A 13,354-nucleotide genomic window follows, 5' to 3' on the forward strand; every position below is an offset into this window, starting at 1 on the left:
GACCTCCCTTTTGTCCTTATTAGCACGGAAACTCCAGCCTTCTCCTTTCGTACCCTTCTGGCTGTCTCCTTCAGTGTCAGTCCCCTTTTCCTCAATGCACTGTACATTTATGGAATAGCCTGTGTGGGCCAGACACTGCTCTAGGTTCTGAAATACCAGGCTGTCGACTGGGAGTGGGTGTGGGGAGACAGACGTGTGAACACACCAGTCTCCTGAGAGTGAAAAGCACATGCAAGGACTTGAGTCATGCCAAGGGGACGGATGGACTCGGAGGCGGTGATGGTGAGGGAGGGAGCAGGTCACATCCGTGCTGGCTTTTGAAAACCCACAGGGGTTTGCCAGGTGTGTCCACACAGTTCTGTGATGGGCTGCCAAGACCTGCTTCACAAATCCCCTCCTTCTCCGGCCAGAGGCACTCCCTCCCCCAGCTGCAGGAGCAGAGACTCGCTGCCCAGTGCTCTTTGGGAATTGCCTTTGGAGGAAGACAGCTGCTGTGTGTGAGGTTGTGCTCCCTCCCCAGGGCAGTCTGCATGCAAGGACTGGTGGGTGGGGTTACAGAGCCCCTGTCCAGGGGCAGCCAAGAAGGGCCGGCTCTGCTTGAGAACTCCTCCCCCGCCATGTGATGGCCAGACCATCGCATTTCCCCTCCCCGCTCTGCTCCCTCCAGCTTCTCTTACACCTGACAGGTGCTCCCAAGAGCACACCTAAGAGGGCTCTCCTGCCTAAGAATCCGTTTCCCAGAGAACCCTGCCAAGCCGGGATATTCCAGGTAGAAAGCACTCTAAGTATAAGGCATGGAGGCCCAAGGAGGCTTCGTGAGCAAGAGCGCCCTCTAACCAGTGTGGTTTGTTGGGACATAAAATGCAAGGGGCTAGTGGGACAGGAGGGTGGTGGAGAGTGACCTGGAGAGGTAAGCACGGGTGGGTCAGGCGAGGTCCCAGCGTCATGCTCCTATGTGGCCACGTAGCAGAGGGAAACCGGTAGCTGTTCCCTGATAGGGCAGAGAAACACCATCAGGTGGACATTGTAGACACGTCACTGTAAGAGTAGTTGCGGAGAGAGACGAGCTAGGGCTCAGATCTGTGCGGGAGCAGCTGCAGCAGGCTATGGCAAGGTCACAGGCAAGGTCAGCAAGCGAAGACAAGAGTCTGCATTGAAGCAGTGGCAGAGGGAGGGGATAGAGAAGAGAGGACAGACTGAGGAAAGCTATTTAAACTAGATTCAGGAGGGCAGGGTGATGGATTAAACATAGCGGGCTAGTGGTGAGCCCCCAGGGGTCTGGCGTGGGAGCCTGGCTGGACAGAGGTGCTCCCTTCCAAAATAGACCACAGAGGAGGAGAGACGTGCAGGGAATTGTGGGGGCCATGGTGGCCGTGGCAGGGGCATTCCGAGGAGAGTGGGACAAACGCATGGGGGAGCCTTCCCGTGGTGTGGTCCGGAAGGAAGTTGCTCTCTGGGTTTTTGCCCAACAGCTGGACCTCTTTACCAGGATGTCTCCTGAAAATCTGCCACTCCATATACCCCAGACAGGCCTCCCTTTCTCTCCTCCCTCAACCCCACTTTTCCCTGGGTGTTCCTCACGTGAATGAGTGGCACCCCCCTCATTCAGTGGCCCTGGCTGTCATGCTTCTGTCCCTCCCGCACTATCTCTGATGAGGAAACAGATGCTCGGAGATTTCAAGGAATTCAACCCCACCGCTACAGCCTTACCCCAATGTTAATGCATAACAGTGTTCAATAAATGATGGTTATATTAGGATAATTATTGCTTTTATTACCTTCCTCTTCAATTTGCTGAGATCAATCCACCCCTTCCATTTTATTTTATTTTTTTATTTTTAAAAATCTTTTTAAAGATTTTATTTATTTTTTATTTTTTTTAAAGATTTCACTTATTTATTCGACAGAGATAGAGACAGCCAGCGAGAGAGGGAACACAAGCAGGGGGAGTGGGAGAGGAAGAAGCAGGCTCCCAGCGGAGGAGCCTGATGTGGGGCTCGATCCCATAACGCCGGGATCACGCCCTGAGCCGAAGGCAGACGCTCAACCGCTGTGCCACCCAGGCGCCCCTAAAGATTTTATTTTTAAGTAATCTCTACACCCGACATGGGGCTGGAAATCACAAGCCAAAGATCAAGAGTCGCACGCTCTACCGGCTGAGCCGGCCAGGTGCCCCACCACCTGCTACCATTTTACCTTGAGAATATGTATTTGTTCATATATTCTAGTCCATTTGACATTTCCGATGGGGTTCTCATAAGTTATTTCGCTCCAGAAGCTTTGTCTTATCTTTTCACTTAACTGGAAACCATAGAATTTCTTATTTTATCTATCTATCTATCTCTCTATCTATCTATCTATCTATCATCTATCTATCTATCTATCTATCATCTATCTATTTATTTTGAGAGGGAGAGAGAGAGACCCGGATTTCTCATTTTATTTATTTTTTAAATTTTATTTATTTTTTAAAAAAGACCTTAAGTATTTATTTGACAGAGAGAGAGAGAGCACAAGCGGGGGAAGCAGGAGAGGGAGAAACAGACTCCCCACTGAGCAAGAAGCCACAAGCGGGACTCGATCCCAGGACCTCAGGATCATGGCCTGAGCCAAAGGCAGATGCTCAACCGACCGAGCCACCCAGGCACCCCAGATTTCTTATTTCAAAAAAGTGTTTCAAAAAGTACCAAAGTAGGGGCGCCTGGGTAGCGCAGTCGTTAAAGCATCTGCCTTGGGCTCAGGGCGTGATCCTGGCTTTCCGGGATCGAGTCCCACATCGGGCTCCTCTGCTGGGAGCCTGCTTCTTCCTCTCTCACTAGCCTGCTGTGTTCCCTCTCTCACTGGCTGTCTCTCTGTCACATAAATAAATAAAATCTTTAAAAAAACAAAAAACAAAAAACAAAAAGTACCAAAGTAAGATACGCCTATCGTAACACCTTCAAATGACGCTAAATTGCATAGAATTAAGGAGCCCCTGGGTGGTTCAGTCAGTTAAACATCCAACTCAGCTCAGTGTTGATCTCAGGGTCGTGAGTTCAAGCCCAGCATTGGGCTCCATGCTGTGTGTGGAGCCTACTTAAAAAAAAAAAAAAAAAAGCAGATGTATGACCCCTACATACTAATTGTGTAGGTATGAATTGCACATCCCTCCCCGAAAGTAATTCGTATTAACCATTTAGTCTGTATCCTTTCAGACTTTACACGTTGCCAATATATATAAATGTATAAATGCATGCATTTAAAATTATGTTGTGCATTTCCCATCAGACTTTGTTTAACTTAATTTGTATTGCTACTTACTTTTTCTTTAATGATATAGTATAAACACCTTTTTATATCTGTGCATATAGACTAACTTCACTTTTTAAACTTCTCCATAGGACATACGTATTATAATTCATACAACCGTCCTCCTGCAGATGGACATTTAGGTTAATTCCAATCTTTTGTTGGGAATAATGCTGCCGTGTACCTCACTGTTCTGTGCGTATTTATTTGTGCACGTATGTGAGCATTTTTGGAGGGTAGATTCTTAGTAACGGAACTGCTGGATTAAAGAGAATATACCTTTAATTTTTTTTAAAAGATTTTATTTATTTGACAGAGAGAGAGAGAGAACACATGCAGGGGGAGCAGCAGGCAGAGGGAGAAGAAGACTCCCCGCTGAGCAAGGAGCCCAATGCGGGGGGGGGGGGGGGGGCGGCTGGATCCCAGGACCCCGGGATCATGACCTGAGCCAAAGGCAGATGCTTAACTGATGGAGGCACCCAGGTGCCCTTCGAATTTTTCTTTTTTTTTTTTTTTTAAGATTTTATTTATTTATTCGACAGAGATAGAGACAGCCAGCGAGAGAGGGAACACAAGCAGGGGGAGTGGGAGAGGAAGAAGCAGGCTCCTAGCAGAGGAGCCTGATGTGGGGCTCGATCCCATAACGCCGGGATCACGCCCTGAGCCGAAGGCAGACGCTTAACCGCTGTGCCACCCGGGCGCCCCACCCTTCGAATTTTTCTTAATTAAGGTTTTCTTTATTTGAGATTGATGATAGTTTTACATGGTTATTAGATGCTTGTATTTCTTCTGTGAACCGCCTGTTCATATCCTTGGCCTCTTGAAAAAAACCTGCGTAATTCGTTTTCTTCATTCTATGCTACATTTTTTCTTTAAAAAATACAATGTATTTTAAGTAAAACAACGCTTTTGTGCTTTTGTTTAGCTGGTACGATCAATTAAATCCCTGTGTGTGGCCCAGTAAATAGTTGGTCTACACCTCCCTTTTTGCTGCCTCCTCTTTTCCCGTCCCTGCTCCCGGTCTCCTTGCCCCCCGCCACAGGCACGCACTCCTTATTCAGTCATTTCACTCTCCTTTCGCTCCTATATCAACACATACATGCATCCCCGATAAATACACTATATTATTTTGTGTGCTTTACATTTCAGGACAATCACGTGAAATAACATCTCATTCTGTGTCTTTTCCTTTTCTTTTTTTCTTCTCCATCTCAGTCCGAAGCAGAGGGATGTGCTCCAGGAGGAGGTCCAGGTGCAAATGACGAGTTGCAATTGACCAAAATCGAGAGTTTCTGCTGCTCCAAGAATCAAAACAGGAGCAGCGACAGGCCCTGTTTTCTCAGGATCTTCCTTACCCTATTTTGAATGACTCTTAGCAATGCTTACTGCGCTTAGGAATCTTCTTTCACCCTCTGTTCTAACACTTATATTATCATTGCTTTGGTGTTGGTGGTGTTTACCTTAAATGAGGTAGGAATCCAAGTTCACTTTTTCCAAATAGTTACCTGCTTGTCCTAATACCATTTATTGAACAGTCTGTCTTTTCTTTATTGAAGGAGCAGTTTTCTTTCATTTGCAATATAGCTATATATTATTTCCTTTTCTTTCTTTTCTTTTTTTTTTAGTTTTGAGAGTTCTTTACATAATCTAATACAAGTTCTTTATCAAATATGCAATATGCAAATATTTCCCCCAGTCTGTAACTTGTCTTTTCACTTCTTGAATGTGTCTTTTGAAAACAGAAGTTCTCAATTTTGGTAAAGTCAAATTTATCATTTTATATTTTGTGAAAATTAATAGAGGGAAACTTTATTAAAGTGGAATCCAGAAGCTAGAAGGGGGAGCCATACCACTCAACGTCAAATACCAGAAGAGTTGTCAATTACAGATACCAGCAGAAGAATCATCAATGGGAAAGAATGATCAATGACAGGTCCCAACAGGAAAAGACCTATGTTGCATCTTCTATCAGAAATCAGCCACCCCAGCAACTCAGCCAATGTGTGTCCCTCATCACCCTCAACTCTTGCTTTCCTTCCATAGACTTTGATTCAAAGCAACCTCTCCCAATCTTCTTCTTCTCTTTTTTTAAAAAACATTTTATTTATTCATTTGAGACAGAGAGAGAGAGAGAGAGAGCGAGCATGAGGGGAGGGGCAGAGAGAGTGGGAGAAGCTCTGTTAGGGAGCTGAGACTGACGTGGGGACACGGAGCTCCATCCCAGGACCCTGAGATCATGACCTGAGCAGACACTCAACCATCTGAGCCACCAGGCGCCCCTCAACTTCCTTCATCTCCATAAAATAACATTCCTCTTCTTTGTTGGGCTTGTCTATGATTTTGCCATGGTTTGCATGTCCTGGGAATTTCAATTCTCTGTTATTGAATAAACCCATTTTTTTTTTTTTGCTGGTAATATAACTGACTTTCATTTTTAAAATTAATGATCTTTTCTGTATCATGCCTTTAGTGTCATGTCTGAGAAATCTTTGCCTAGCTGAAAGTTGCAAAGATTTTCTCCTATGTTTTCTTCTGGAAGTTATGTTTTACATTTAATTTTGTGATCAATTTTGAGTTAATTTTTGGGTATGATGCCAGATATGGATTGATGTTCTCCTCCTCCTCTTTCTCCTCCTTATTTTATTTTATTTTATTTTATTTTATTTTATTTTATTTTATTTTTTTGGCATGTAGTTATCCAACTATTCTATATTGAAAAGACTATCCCTTTTCTACTGCATTGTTTTTGTATATTTGTCAAAAATTAATTGACCATATGTATGTGGATGTATTTATGAACTCTCTATTCTATTCCACTGATCTATTTGTCTTTTTTTATGCCTATACTATACTATCTTATTTACTGTACCTTTAAAGTAAATCTTGAATTTATACAAGTCTTTCAGCTGTATTCTTCTTTTTCGAAGTTGTTTTGGCTGCTCTAGGCCTTTTGCATTTCCATATGACACTTAGAATCAGATTGTTAATTTCAATAAACGTTGCTGTGATTTTGTTTGGGACTACATTAAATGTTTAGATCAATTGGGGGAATCGAATATTGAGTCTTCCAATCCATGGGCAATATATATCTTCCATTTATTTAGGTCTTTTTCTTTAAAAAAAAATTTATTTTTTTTTTTGAGAGAGCACAAGCAGGGGTGGGGAGGGGCAGAGGGAGAGGGTGAGAGAGAATCCCTACCAGATTCTCTGCTCAGCACAGACCCAGAGGCAGGGCTCAGTCTCACAACCCTGATATCATGACCTGAGCCTAAATCAAGAGGCCAGTGCTCAACTGACTGAGCCACCCAGGTGCCCTTATTTAGGTCTTTTTTCATTTATCTGAGCAATGTTTTGTAATTTTCAGTGCACATCTTTTGTCAGATTTATTCCTAAGTATTTTATGGGTTTTTTGATGCTATAATCAATAATATTTTAAAATTTAACTTTTGAGTGTTCATTGCTAGTGTTTCGGGTTAAATTGCGTGCCCCCAAGAGACATATTGAAGTTCTAATCTGTGGTACCTGTGAATGTAATCTTATTTGGAAGTAGGGTCTTTGCAGATACAATCAGAGTCAAGGTGAGGTCATACTGCAGTAGGGTGGGCCCTCAGTCCAATATGATTGGTGTCCTTATAAGAAAGAAACTTGGACCCAGACATGCAGAGAGGAAAAACGACATAAAACCCCACAGGGAAAAGACAGCCATGTGACAATGGAGGTAGAAACCGGTGATGCATTTACAAGCCAAGGAACACATAGATTGCCGGAAGACACCAGAAGCTAAAAGAGGCAAAGAGGGCTTCTCCCCTAGATCCTTCAGTGAGAGCATGTCCCTACCAATATGTTGGTATCAGACTTCTAGCATCCAGAACTGTAGGAGAATAAATTTCTGCTCTTTTAAGCCATCCCAACTTGTGAGACTTAGTTATGGCAGCCAAGGGAAACTAATGCAACTAGTAGGTAGGAACACAGCTGATTTCTGCATCGTGATCTTATAACCGGAAAACTCGCCGAACGCAGCTATTAGATCTAGTAACTCTTTTGTAGATTCCATTGAATTTTCTTTTTTTTTTTTTAAAGATTTTATTTACTTATTCGACAGAGATAGAGACAGCCAGCGAGAGAGGGAACACAAGCAGGGGGAGTGGGAGAGGAAGACGCAGGCTCATAGCAGAGGAGCCTGATGTGGGGCTCGATCCCATCACGCCGGGATCATGCCCTGAGCCGAAGGCAGACGCTCAACCACTGTGCCACCCAGGCGCCCCTCCATTGAATTTTCTGTGTAGATGATTATGTCATCTCTGAATGAAAACAATTTTACTTCATGGTACCTGGCTGGCTCAGTCAGTTAAGCGTCTGCCTTTGGCTCAGGTCATGATCCCAGATCCTGGGATTGAACCCCACGTCAGGCTCCTGCTCGGTGGGGAGCCTGCTTCTCCTCTCCCTCTGCTGCTCCCCCTGCTTGTGCTTTCTCTCACTCTCTGTCCTGCTCTCTGTCAAATAAATATATAAAATCTTAAAAAATAATAGAGTAAAAAACAATTTTACTTCTTCCTTTCCAATCTGGATGCCATTATTTATCTTTCTTGTCTTATTGCACTGGCCAAAGCCCCCAGTATAATGCTGAAGAACAGCGGTGAGAGCAGATATCCTTGCCTTGTTCCTGATCTTAGGAGAAAGTATTCAATCTCTTACTATGATGTTTTTTTATATGATCTTATTGTAGTTGTGTGTGTGTGTGTGTGTGTGTGTGCGTGTGTGTGTGTGTGTAAATGCTTTTATCTGGTTGAGGAAGTTTCCTTCTATTCTAAATTTGTTGAGAGTTTTTTTTGTTGTTGTTAAGATTTTATTTATTTATTGGACAGAGAGAGACACAGCGAGAGAGGGAACACCAGCAGGGGGAGTGGGAGAGGGAGAAGCAGGCTTCCCACTGAGCAGGGAGCCAGATGTGGAGCTTGATCCCAGGACCCTGGGATCATGACCTGAGCCGAAGGCAGATGCTTAACGACTGAACCACCCAGGCACCCCTGTTGGGAGGTTTTATCTAAACAGAAATTTATATTGGATTTTTATCAAATGTGTTTTTGATAGATGTTAAGATAATCATATGTTTTCTTGTCTTTTCTTTTTGTTTTTTCTTTTTTAATTGTTAGAAATGTTTTCAATGTTTCAGATGTTTCCCCCACCTTGCATTTTTGGTCATGATGTACTCTCCTTTTTATATATAATGTTGGATTTGATTTACTAAAATGTTGTTAAGGACTTTTGCATCTGTGTTCAAATGCGACATCGGTCTAAAGTTTTCTTGTAATGTTTTTGTCTCATTCTGGTGTTAGAGTAACGTTGGCTTTGTATAATGAATTAAGACATATTTCCTATGCTTCAATTCTCTGAAAGAGTTTGTGTGAAATTGGTTCTCTTTCTTTCTTTCTTTCTTTCTTTCTTTCTTTCTTTCTTTCTTTCTTTCTTCTTAAACATTTGGTAGAATTCGCCAGTAAAGCTATTTAGGTCTGGTGTTTCCTTTGCGGGAAGGTGTTTGTTTCTTTTGTTTTGTTTTTTTAAAAGATTTTATTTATTTATTTGAGAGAGCATGAGTGAGAGAGCACAAGCAGGGGGATTGGAGAGGCAGAGTGAGAGGGAGAAACAGATTCTCCACTGAGCAGGGAGCCCAGTATAGGGCTTGATCCCAGGACCCTGAGATCATGACAAGAGCCGAGGCAGATGCTTAATGGACTGAGCCACCCAGGTGCCCCTTTGTGGGAAGGTTATTAACTACAATTCAATCTGCTTAATAGCTATAGGGTAATTGAGGTGATCTATTTCTTCTTGAATGAGTTTGATATTTTATTATTTTCAAGGGACGTCTACATTCAACTAAGCTGTGAAATGTTTTGCATAAATTCTCCTATTATCCTTTAATATCTTTAGAATCTGTAGTGGTGGTGTCTCTTTCATTCCTGATATTAATCATTTGTGGGTTTTTTCTTGTTTGTCTGATAAGTCTGGCTAGATTTATCTATTTTTCCTAACTTCTCACAGAACCAGCTTTTGGTTCTTAATTTTCATTCAGTTCAAAAATTAAAATTTTCTCTTTGATTTCTTCTTTTACCCATGAACTATTTAGAACCGTGTTGTTTAGTTTCCAAGTATTCGGTGATTTTCCAAATATCCTTCTATTATTGACATATAATTTAATACCACTGTGGTCAGAGAATATATTTTGTATGATCTCATTTTATTTATTTATTTGTTTGTTTGTTTGTTTATTTTTAAAGATTTTCTTTTAGAGTAATCTCTACATCCAACAGGGGTCTCAAACTCATAACTCTGAGATGAAGAGTTACACGCTCTACCAACAAGCCTGCCAGGGACCCCGATCTCATTCCTTTTAAATTTACCAAGACTTCTTTTATGGCCTAAGATATGGTCTATGTTGGTAAATGTTCCACGCACACTTGAAAAGAGTGTGTATCCTGCTGTTATTGAGTGGAATGTTCCGTAAATGTCAGTTAGGTCAAGTTAATTGATAGTGTTGGTCAAGTCCTTTAATATCTTTACTGATTTTCTGTTCACTTGTCCTACCAATTATTGAGACGTAAGTATTGTCATTTCTGATTATAATCACATATTCATCCATTTCTCCTTACAGTTCTATCAGTTTTTGCTTCAGGTACTTTGAAGCTGTTATTAAGTACATAAGTGCCTAAAATTTGTTATGTCTTCTTTTTTTTTTTTTAAGATTTTATTTTAAAGCAGGCTCTACATGCAATGTGGGGCTTGAACGTACAACAAGAGTTCCATGCTCTACCAACTCAGCCAGCCAGGTGCCCCTCAAATTATTATGTCTTCTTGATGAATTGACCTGTTTATCATTATGAAATGACCCTATTTATTCCTAGTAATACTCTTTGCCCTGAAATCTACTCTATCTAGTTTTAATATGGACATTCCAACTTTATTTTGATTAGTGGTAGCATGGTATATATTTTCCCATCCTTTTACCTTTAATTTATTCATGTCTTCATATAGCGAAAGGGATTTCTTGTAGGCACTACATAGTTAGATATTGCCTTTGCAATCCAATCTAACAAGCTCTGTCTTTTAATTGGTGTGTTTATTTTTTTTAAAGTTTTATTTGTTTATTTGAGAGAGTAAGTGAGTGAGTGAGAGAGCACAAGCCAGGGGGAGAGGCAGAGGGAGAAGCAGACTGCCTGCTGAGCAGGGAGCCCAATGTGAGGCTTGATCCCAGGACCCTGGGATCATGACCTGAGCCAAAGGCTGATGCTTAACCAACTGAGCCATCCAGGCTCCTTTAATTGGTGAGCTTAGATCATTTACATTTAATGTGATTATTGACATAAATGGGTTTAAATTTTTCCATCTTGCTATTTGTTATCTATTTGTACTATCTGTCCTTTATTTCTTTTTTCTTCTTTTCTGCCTTTTCCTCAGTAATGTAAATAACTGAAATTCAAAATAGAAAATATGGTAAGAGAGGTTCAGAGAAAGATTTGGGATTTTACAGATCAAACTGGTAGTGTCAGAAGTGGCTTAATAGAGATAATATCAGGTCTTAATTCTGCTCCTGGTCTGACTCTGGCGTCTTTGCTGAGGGTCACATTGAGCTGCGAGGTGCCGCAGGGGTGTCTTTAGAATGGGCACCACGTCAGAAGACATCAAGACCAAAATCAAGAACTACCAGACTGCCCCCTTTTGACAGCCGCTTCCCCAACCAGAACTAGACTAGCAACTGCTGGCAGAACTCCCTGGACTTCCACTGCTGTGAGAAGGCAATAACGCTAAAGGGGGGTGATGTCTCCATGTGCCAATGGTACCGGCATGTGTTCAAGTCCCTCTGCCCCATATCCTGGGTATCAGCCTGAGACAACTGCTGGGCAGAAGGCACATTTCCTGGGAAGATCTGAACTGGCTCCACCCACCTCCCCTCTATCCTCCATGCTTCTCCCAGGGTGGTGAAGGGGGACCTGGGTGTATGGTGATCCCCACCCAGGGATCCTGAATCATGGCTTAAGTAATAATAAACACTCATTGGAAAAGTGTAAGACTGTGTCTGTGTAAAAGAGCCAGATGATTGGGCAAGAAGCTGGTGGTGGAATTAATACCTTGACCAGTAAGAGGGGCTTCAGGGCGATTTTCTTCTTCTGTTTTGTTTTGTTTTATGTTATTAAACTGACTACCTTCTCTGTAAAAAAAAAAAAAAATAGAGAAGACGTCGTTTAAACTGGACCTTGAAGTATTGTGGATCAGGGTGATGGTGGATGGAAGGCACACCATGTTGAGGGAGTGGGATGAGCAAGGGGGATGGAGACTGGAAAAGATGTGTTTGGTTCAGGAGAAAATGGATTATCCAGATGGCCAGAGGAAGAGTGGCAGGGGAGATGTGGAAGGTACTTGTGCTGTTGCCAGCTTCCCCTGGACGTCCCCACCCTGATGGCCTGCAGATATCTAAGACACCTGTCAAATCAACCACATCATCTGCCTTCAAACCTGCTCTCTCTCAGTAGCCCATAATTTGATGTGCGACATCACCAGTTTCCTTAATATCTATACCAGGAGCCTCTGAGTCATCTCAAACGCCTCTTTGTTCCTCAACCCTATCCATCCCACCCAGAGGTCACCTCTTGAATTTGAACTTGCCTGCTCTCCTTCTTGTGCTCTCTCTCTTTCTCTCTCTCTCTCTCCCCTCAACTACTGCATTAGCCTTCTCTCTGGTCTCTCCATTTCTAGATTCTTCTTCCTTCACACCATCTTTCACACAGGCACTAACTCCCTGTACCCCTGAAAACGGATGTGCCATTCTATGTGTGTTTTTTCTGGGGGAAACCTGGAGCTTTCATTAAAGCCTCAAGGACAGCAATGGTCCACAAAAAGCTAAGAGTGACTGCCTTGTATCTTTATTTCAAATGAAACAACTAATGCTCAGTTCATATAGTGCAGTTGACAGACTACTGAACAAGAAGTAGGGAGACCTAGGGCGCCTGGGTGGCTCAGTCGGTTAAGGGTCCAACTCTTGACTCTGGCTCAGGTCATCATCTCGGGATCGTGAGCTCAAGCCCTGCATTGGGCTCTGTGCTGGGTGTGGAGCCTGCCTAAGAGTCTCTTTCTCCTTCTGCCCTTCCCCATCCCTCTCTTTCCTTCTTAAAAAAAAAAACAAAAAATAAAACTAAAAAACAGGAGACCTAGGCTGCAGCTCTGACGCTGCCAGTGATTTGCTGTACGATTTAGAGGCAATGTGTTGCCCGCTCTGCACCTTTTCCTCATCCGTAAAACAGAGAACGATCTCTTCCAGTCTCAAAATGTTATTGTTTTATTACTTACAAGTAGATTCTTTTAACATCAAATATTCCACAGTTTATTTCCTCTCAGGCTCTTCTCCTCTGTTCTGTTCCACTAGGCAAACATTTACTGTTGTGTGCCGTTCACTGAGCTAAGCTCTGCATTTAGAAAATAAATAAGGCACTGTTTCTCCCACTTCAGAAACTCACAGACCAGCTGGGCAGACAGATATGTAAATAAGAAATCACCATACAATGTCATAGAATGCGGAGCTCCTCTGGGGGAGGGGCATCTAACTTGGCTTGGGAAAGGCCTCAAAGAGGGGACCACAGCTGAGTCTTGAGGGATGAACAGAATCTTCTGAGTGGAGAAGGAGGGGGATGACATTTCAGGCACAGGAAACACCATATGAAGGTAGAGGGAGGCAGTAACAGAGTCCCGACTTGGCATAGTTTGGCATATCCCCATACATGAGGATAGTTGGAATGTATGCATGTTGAACACTTGGGCTTTGAATGCACAGGAAGTAACAGGAGAGAGGACTGGAGGGGAGAGTGAGTCAGGTACAGAGTGCCAAGAAGTCTTGACTTCATCCTGTAGACAGTGGGGAACCATTGGGTTGTTTTAGGCAAGGGAGTGATTGTCTGATTTTTGTTTCTTGGAAAAAGCACACTGGCCGTGGAGGGGAAGATACGTTGGAAGTGAACCATCCAAGTTTGGAAGTGAGAAAGGTCTGAATAAGCAAGGAGGGTGAGGGGTGGAGGGAAGA

General features: G+C 42.9%; 1 pseudogene; it reads left to right on the plus strand.

Annotated features, from left to right (window-relative positions):
* Positions 1–10,707: 10,707 nt before the first annotated feature.
* Positions 10,708–12,346, plus strand: LOC103672040 (annotated as a pseudogene).
* The last annotated feature ends 1,008 nt before the right edge of the window (positions 12,347–13,354 follow it).

Source organism: Ursus maritimus, unplaced genomic scaffold (assembly GCF_017311325.1).
Source record: "Ursus maritimus isolate PB19 unplaced genomic scaffold, ASM1731132v1 scaffold_2, whole genome shotgun sequence".
Taxonomy (NCBI): Eukaryota; Metazoa; Chordata; class Mammalia; order Carnivora; family Ursidae; genus Ursus; species Ursus maritimus.